At 39.7% G+C, this 8,239-nt stretch overlaps 1 protein-coding gene across 3 annotated transcripts in view; it reads left to right on the top strand.

Annotated features, from left to right (window-relative positions):
* The window catches only part of klhl21 (kelch-like family member 21), a 129,562-nt gene that overhangs the window by 107,463 nt on the left and 13,860 nt on the right, over window positions 1–8,239 (top strand). The window lies entirely within an intron of this gene.

The raw sequence follows: 8,239 nt of genomic DNA on the forward strand, positions 1-8,239 counted from the left end.
TTGTGTTCATCAGACAGGCTTGGATGAGTTATGACTGTGCCTACCCATTCAGTTGCACTCTAACTCACTCACTCACTCCAAATCAAGCTGACATCACTGTTACACATTCAGCCTGTGGAGAAGGTACCGTCTGCTCTGCTGCACCCCCATCGTCAGAATCTCTTGTTACGAAGGAGAGGTCAATCCTACACTGATAACTAAAACTGAAACACCAAGAGAAGCACATCTCGCCTCCTAATCTGTTAAAGGAAGTGTGAAAAATGGTATAACCTGCCTCTCACCTCCCCTTACCCCACCAACAATCTGTTGTAAAGGAGTGGTTAAATGAAATAAATCCCTGATACTCACTTTATAATCAACAAGTAACAATTTATTTATCTAACGCTAAAAATAAATGAATGAACAGAACTACTAACAATTCCCCCTTAACTACTAACTATTCCTGACTAAACAAAATTCTAATGGCTTGCTGTGCCAATAAATATAATTCCCACTAATATAAACCAAAGTAATAAGAAAAATAAATTAAAACTTAGGCCCTCAAAATTGCAGCTATGATAAGTCTTGAAGAATGCTCCGCACACTCACTGCTAATCCTGTTAAATTCTTGTGTCAGGAATATTAGCTAAGAGTGCCATTGTATCTTTAGTTTAAATGATGATTTTCTGAGAGCTTAGAGAATTCTGTGAGAGGCAGTGACTCTTTCTTTTAAAGCTTAGAACTGTTCCCTTGACACATAGCAGTTGACTCTCACCCTGATTTTCAAATGACCTTCTTTTATACCCTTGATGACCTAATAATTTCTTATAATGGGATTGGTCCTATGTTGTCAAAACCATCAGATTTAAATTTAGTTGGGTTTTGGTATCTAGGGCCTGGTTTAAATTAATTGGCTAAATTCGAAAACCTGTTGTATTGGTAAAAATGCTGCTTTGCCTGCGAACAGTGTAGTCTTTTGATACAGTGTTTCAATTTCAAGAATGTGCATCTGCTGCTGCCTGCAGACATTTTCTTTAAAATCTACAAGCCTAAAAAATGCATCATCCTTTAAAAAGGTCCACACACTGTTCCCCATTATCATTTTACAAACATCAAATTCTAACGTCCTGCCTTCCAATCCACAAATACTCTATCCAATTTTGCAATACACAACTCCTTAAAAAAATGAACTGTCATGATGAAAAGATGGCTTTTTTTTTCTCTCTAAATCTTAACACCATTATTACTAAATCCATAGATCATTAATCTGGAGTTCCACATTTCGTACTAATTCTATATATATATATATATATAAATAACATTGAACATTACCATTTCTATCCTATATACACATTTTCCCTTCAAACCTGTGATAACGCATCTGCAATTACATTTTCACGACCTGCAACATGTACAGTCTGTAATATAAATGCTTGCAACGTAAGACTCCAATGAAATAGTCTGGTGTTCTTGTCTTTAAATATTTCCAAAAATGTCAACATATTGTGATCAGTGTACGTAACCATCTCCAATATATTGTTTACAACATAAACATTAAAATGTCATTAAGGCCAGTGCCAAACTCAATAACTTATTTTCAACAGTTGAATATTTTCTCTGGTGGATGTTGAGTTTTTTTTTAAAATAACCGATTGGCCTTTCAATCCCACAATCATCCCCCTGTAACAGCACAGCTTCAACCCCTACATCACTTATGTCAATAGCGACTTTAAAGGGTTGGCATGGCTAAAATGGTGGTTAACACTGCTCTTAAATTCTCAAATGCCTCCTGGCATTGTTTTGTCCACCAAAACTTTGTGTTTTTCTTCAACAAATCTATCAGTGGTGCCACCATGCTACTAAAGTTTGGTACAAACCTCCGAAAGAATCTGCTCAGTCCCAAAATCGTAGCACCTCTTTCTTCGAGGATGGTCTTGAAAATTCCTCAATGGTCTTCGTCTTCACGTTCCTCGGTGTCATCCTTCCTTGTCCAATGTTGTGCCATAAGAACGTCACTTCTGCCTTTACAAATTCTGTTTTTACCAAATTTATGACCAACTTTGCCTTCTGTAGTCTGTCAAAAAGCTCTGCCAAATGCGCCATGCAATCTTTTCACAAGTGGCTAAAGATCACTAAGTCATCTATATAGACAGCTCAAATAGTCAATCCTGCCACACCTCTGTTCATAAGTCTTTAAAATATGGCTGGTGCATTCTTCATTCCAAAGGGCACTACTTTAAATTGATATAGCCCATCTGGGATTACAAAAGCAGAAACTTCTTTCACTCTCTCCCACAAAGGTACTTGCCAGTAACCATGAAGTAAGTCCAACTTTGTGATGTAAGTGGCTTGTCCAACATTTTCCAGACAGTCCTCCAGCCTTGAATTGGGCACAAGTCTGATTTAGTTATGGCATTAACCTTCCAATAATCTACGCAGAATTGTTGAATACTGTCATGTTTGGGAACCAACACGTTTCGCGAACTCCACTCACTTTGACTCAGCTCAACAATGTCTTCTTGGAGCATCGCTTTCACTTGCATCTGTACCTGTGCTGCTTTGAGAGGATTAAACCTATAAGGGTGTTGTTTTATCGGAACAGCATTCCCTACATCCACCTCATGTACTATAGTATTAGTCCTCCCCATTCTATTTCTGCATATGTCCTCATAGTGTTGCAAGAAGTCTTTCAATTCAGTTATCTTTTCCTGAGATGGATAGCTTACTACCCTGTCCCATTCTTTAAGGAGTTCCTCATTATTCAATTAATTCTGAGGCAGATCAAAATCGAAATCATGTGGATTTGAGGTTTTGGAGTAGATCTGTAGCTCGGGTTGTGGGTGTTGAGGTTGGTTGGCTCGCCGAGCTGGTTTGTTGTTCCGCAGACGTTTCATTACCGTGCTTGGTAACATCCTCAGTGCAGCCTGTGATGAACCGTCGGTGTGTTTTCCCGCCTGGAGAACCACGACTTCAACTGGGACAACACCAAGGTCCTGGGACAGGCGAGGCAGAGACAAGCACGAGAATTCCTGGAAGCATGGCACTCCACGAAGCATGCTATTAATAAACACATTGAACTTGACCCCATATACATTCCACTACAGGGGAAACCCGGAAGTGAGGTAATCCATCGCAACGGACCCCAGAGTTTAAAAACCAGGCGGGAAAACACACCGACGCTTCATCAGAGGCTGCACTGAGGATGTTACCAAGCACGGTAACGAACCGTCTGCGGAAAAAACAAACCAGCTCGGCGAGCCAACCAACCTCAACATGTGGATTTGATTCATCACTCTGAGTGGCAGTAACTAATACCTGTTTCGCTGGTGCCCTTTCCCTGTCATAATAATGTTTCAGCATGTTCACATGACATACCCAGTAAAGTTTTTTCCTATCTAGCATCTTTACCAGATAATTCATCTAACTTAACTTCTTCTCAATCTGATAGGAACCACTGCACCTTGCTTCGAAGGGATCTCCTACCACTGGTAACAACACCAATACTTTGTTCCCACGGGCAAATTTTAGATTTCTTATCTGCTTCTTGCTTCATTAGATGCTGTGCCACCTTCAAATGTTGCCTAGCTAATTTACCTACTCTGTTTAATCTTTCTCTCACCTCAGATACATAATCCAACTGTGAGATCTCTGACTTCGGACTTATCAACTTTTCAATTAATTTTAAAAAGACCTCTTACTTCATGACAGAATATCAATTCAAATGGAGTAAACGGAGCCGATTCATTTGGAGCATCTCTAATAGCAAATAATAGAAATAGGATATCTTTATCCCAATCATTCAGGTAATCCTGGCAATAAGCCCTCAGCATAGCTTTAGGGTCTGATGCCACCTTTCCAGTGCTCCCTGGGACTCAGGATGGTAAGCACTTGATTTAAAGTGTTGGATGCCTAAACTATCTACGACCACCTTAAATAGTTTGGCAGTAAAATTGGACCCTTGGTCTGGCTGAATCTCCCCGGGTAATCCATAATGGGTAAAGAAAGCGAGCAACTCCTCCACAACCTTTCTTGCCTTGACATACCGTAATGGAATTGCCTCCAGAAATATGGTAGACACATCCATTATTGTTAGCAAATACTGTTTTCCACTTTTGGTTTTAAGGGGGGGATCCTACACAATCAATCATAACCCACATGAAAGGTTCTTCAAATGCAGGAATTGGCAGCAAAGGTGCTGGTTTTATTACTGCCTTGGCAATCTTACCATCTGACATGTATGAAAGGTATGGCAAAATTCAACCACAGTTTTATGTAATCCAGGCCAATAGAAATGCTTCTGTATCTTAGCCTGAGTCTTCCTCACTCCTAGGTGACCTCCTACAGGTAATTTGTGTGCTACCTGCAATACTTCCTGTCTGTACACTACTGGCAATACAATCTGGTGCACTCCTGCCCATTTCTCCACTGCGCTAACCTGCCAAGGTCTCCATTTCCAGCATAGGATTCTATCCTGAATGTAATAACATTCTGGAATACATTCTGATTCCTTTTCCAAATAAGCTTTATGATATAAATCTTTTATTGTCTCATCTTTTTGTTGTAACTCCATTAGTTTTTCAGAACTAAACACCTTTACTTTTTTCCTTTACCATTTTGTCAAACAGGATGTCAGCTAGTTGGACCTCAACTCCTTTGTCTTTCTCTTTGGCTTTCCCCTCTTGCTTTAACTTATGACTGTGGTATCTTGTCACCACACAGTCTGGAAAAATTCCGGGGTATTTTTCTTTTAACTCTTCAATTCCCTGGTTTTCTTTCAGCTTCTCAACTACAGTGGGCATCATTCCCACCTTTGGTCCGGCTAGGTCATTTCGAAGAACAAACTGTATTCCTGGAATAGACACTTTTTCAATCACTCCCACTGTCACTTCCCCAGTCTTGATTGGGCTTTCCAGCCTTATCTTACATCGGGGTACGCTAAATCTTCCTCCATTTATTCCACAGATTATCAGTTTCTTGGGTAACATTTCAGGAGGAGTGCAAATACTTTCATCTCTTACTATTAGAGACTGACCAGCTCCCAAATCTCTCAATAACCAGATGAATTGGCCATCCTTTTTCCCAGTGCCTCTCTTAATCCACCAGCACTGTGACTTTGTGTCCCCCCATCTATTACAGTGGAAACACCTGAGGCCTGTTTTACTTCTCCATATTCTCTTGACACCTCATCTGACAGCGTTGCAAACACCTCACTAGCCCTACCTACCAACTTGGTCTGAATTAGATTACCTACACAGTCTCTGGCCAATTCATCTGGTTAGCCAATTTCTCAAAAGAAATGAAAAGGGCTTCTACATCTTTTTCATCAAATTTTGGTAATGTTTTGATATTTGTATTTGTATTTATTGTAATTATTTGTATATATCCCTGGACCAGGAGTTTGACTGCAATGGGTTTGCTCATCATCACGCTCCTCCTCACTAAGCCTAACTTCTAACTTCATTTCCATTTTTCAAAATTGACTTTCCTGTTTAATTTGCAACTTCCAATTTCAAACTCTCTTTCTCCCTTTCTTCTCTTGCACCCTTTCTCTTTTTCTTTCCTCTGCTTGTAACCATAATACATACTGTTTCAGTTCCCTTTCTTCTCTCTCTTTTCCCCTATCTAACTCCAAATGTCGAATTTTCACATTTTTTTTCTATCTCTACTGCACTTGCCTGTTTCTCTGGTATACCTACATGCTTGACTAACTCCCTTACAATTTCAGCTTTCCTCTTATCCCTAGTTAAACCCAAATCTAGCCTCTTTGTTGAGTCCAAAAGTATATTTTTTCTCTGTCTTTCTAAATTTTCTTGGCAAAGTTGGGAAACATCCTCAAACCCCAAAACCTAAGGCCATACTAGTCTGAAAACGACCGATCTTGGAAGCTAAGCATACTCAGGCCTGGTTAGCACTAGGATGGGAGACCGCCTGGGAATACCAGGTGCAGTATGCTTTGAGTGGCACGGTGGCTCAGTGCTTAGCACTGCTGCCTCAGAGCGCCAGGGACCCGGGTTCATTTCCGCCCTTGGTCTGCGTGGAGTTTGCACATTCTCCCCTTGTCTGTGTGGGTTTCCTCCGGGTGCTCCGGGTTCCTCCCACAGTCTGAAGATGTGCAGGCTAGGTGGATTGGCCATGCTAAATTGCCCGTAGTATTCAGGGCTGTGTAGATTAGGTAGTTTATAGGGGAATGGGTCTGGGTGGGATGCTCTCAGGTTCGTTGTGGACTTGTTGGGCTGAAGGGCCTGTTTCCACACAGTAGGGATTCTATGAAATAAATCTATGAACCTCTTAACATTGCTAAGTGTCAATCCCTCACTTTTGATTTAACCAACCACAAGTAACCAAAATTAAACAGATTTTCCACTTCTACCTGAGTTTTATTTTAAAGATCTAGGACCATAATCCCCAAATCTGTTTAAATCTGCTGGGACCTTTGTACCCAAAATCTGTTCAAATCTGTCCAAATCTGTCCAAATCCATTCAGTTCCCATACACGAACTAGCCAGACCCCGGACTTGAGCCACCAATGTGTTAGGAAGGAGAGGTCGACCCCCCTCTGATAACTAAAACCGAAACATCCAGAGAAGCTCGTCTTGCCTCCTAATCTGTTAAAGGAAGTGTGAAAGTTGATATAACCTGCCTCTCACTTCCACCCACCCCATCTGTCATAAAGGAAGGATTAAATGAAAGAAATCCCTGATACTCACTTTATAATCCACAAGTAACAATTTATTTATCTAACGCTAACAATAAACGAACTAACAGAACTACTAACAATTCCTCCTTAACTACTAACTATTCCTGAATAACAAAATTCTAATGGTATGCTGTTCCAATAAATTCCAATAAATTTTACAAGTCCCACTTACATAAATCAAAGTAATGAGAAAAATAAACTAAAACATAGGCTCTCAAAATTACAGCTAGATTAAGTCTTCTGGAATGTTCCATGCCATCTCACTGATCCTCAGTCAGGAACACCTTTCTCTGTTGAATTCTTGTCTCTGGACTGCTAGCTAAGAGTGCTGCTGTATCTTTAGTTTAGGTGATGATTTTCTGAGAGCTTAGAGAATTCTGTGAGAGCTGTACTCTTGGCAGATGACAGTTGACACTCACCCCAATTTTCAAATGACCTCTTCTTTTATACCCTTGATGACCAATTAATTTCTTACAGTAGGATTGGTCCTAGGTTGTCAAACCAATAAATTTAAATTTAGTTGGGTTTTGGAATCTAGGGCCTGGTTTAATTTAATTGACTAAATTCAAAAACCAGTTAACTTGGCAAAAACTCTAACAGTATAGCATTTTGATATAATGTTTCAATTTTAAGAACTCTGTGCATCTGCTGCTGCCTGCAGACATTTTAAAATGTCCAAGCCTAAAACTAATAATCTTTTAAAGGGACCACACACTCATTCCCCGCCTTATCATTTTACAAACATCAAATTCTAACGACCTGCCTTCCAATTCACAAATACTCTACCCAACTTCGCAACACTGTCCTGCACATGACAGAGCAGCAGTCATAAACCAAATGGTCAATAGATTCAGACAATATCTGCGATCCTCAGTTTAATATTTTAGGTGGTAATTCAATTCCTCTTTGTAAACATTATTTGAGACTTTTCAAGAGATTGTTAGTTTGAATTTCTGTTTGAGATGTTGGTGCTTTGATAGAGGACAGTGCCTGGAACACGATATCGTTGACAAAGATATTGCAACGATCAAAAGTTGACAGAGTTACAATAGAATTGCCAGAACATACCTTGTTAAACATTTTAACTAAGTTATTAAAATATAATAACTTGGCTTTAAGATGATTGACAAAAGAAGCAGATAGGATATCAAATCTCTTTCCATGGCAATTTATTCTGATCTGGAATGCATTTCCTGAACGGCCGTTGGAAAAAGATTAAATAAAAACTTTCAAAAGGGAATTGGATACATTACTAGACAGTTAAAATTTGCATACGCATAAAGCAGCAGCCAGGATATGGAATTAATTGGATACCTTTTTCAAAGTGCTGGCACAGGTATGATGTGGCAAACGGCTGCATGTTTCTGTGAATAGTTATTGGTGGAATTGAAGGGTTTAGTCCCTTCATTTCATCTTCCCAAATAGAGGATCCATTCCCTAATTCCTATTCCTGACATTTTCCCATTTCCTTTCTCTCCCTTAGCTGTTGTACATCTGTGTATATTGAAGGGTTTTCTGTCTTAAGTACAGGAACAGTTATTTGAGAAACGGGAAAGTTTGTAA

This window comes from Rhincodon typus, chromosome 31, assembly GCF_021869965.1.
Source record: "Rhincodon typus isolate 14 chromosome 31, sRhiTyp1.1, whole genome shotgun sequence".
Taxonomy (NCBI): domain Eukaryota; kingdom Metazoa; phylum Chordata; class Chondrichthyes; order Orectolobiformes; family Rhincodontidae; genus Rhincodon; species Rhincodon typus.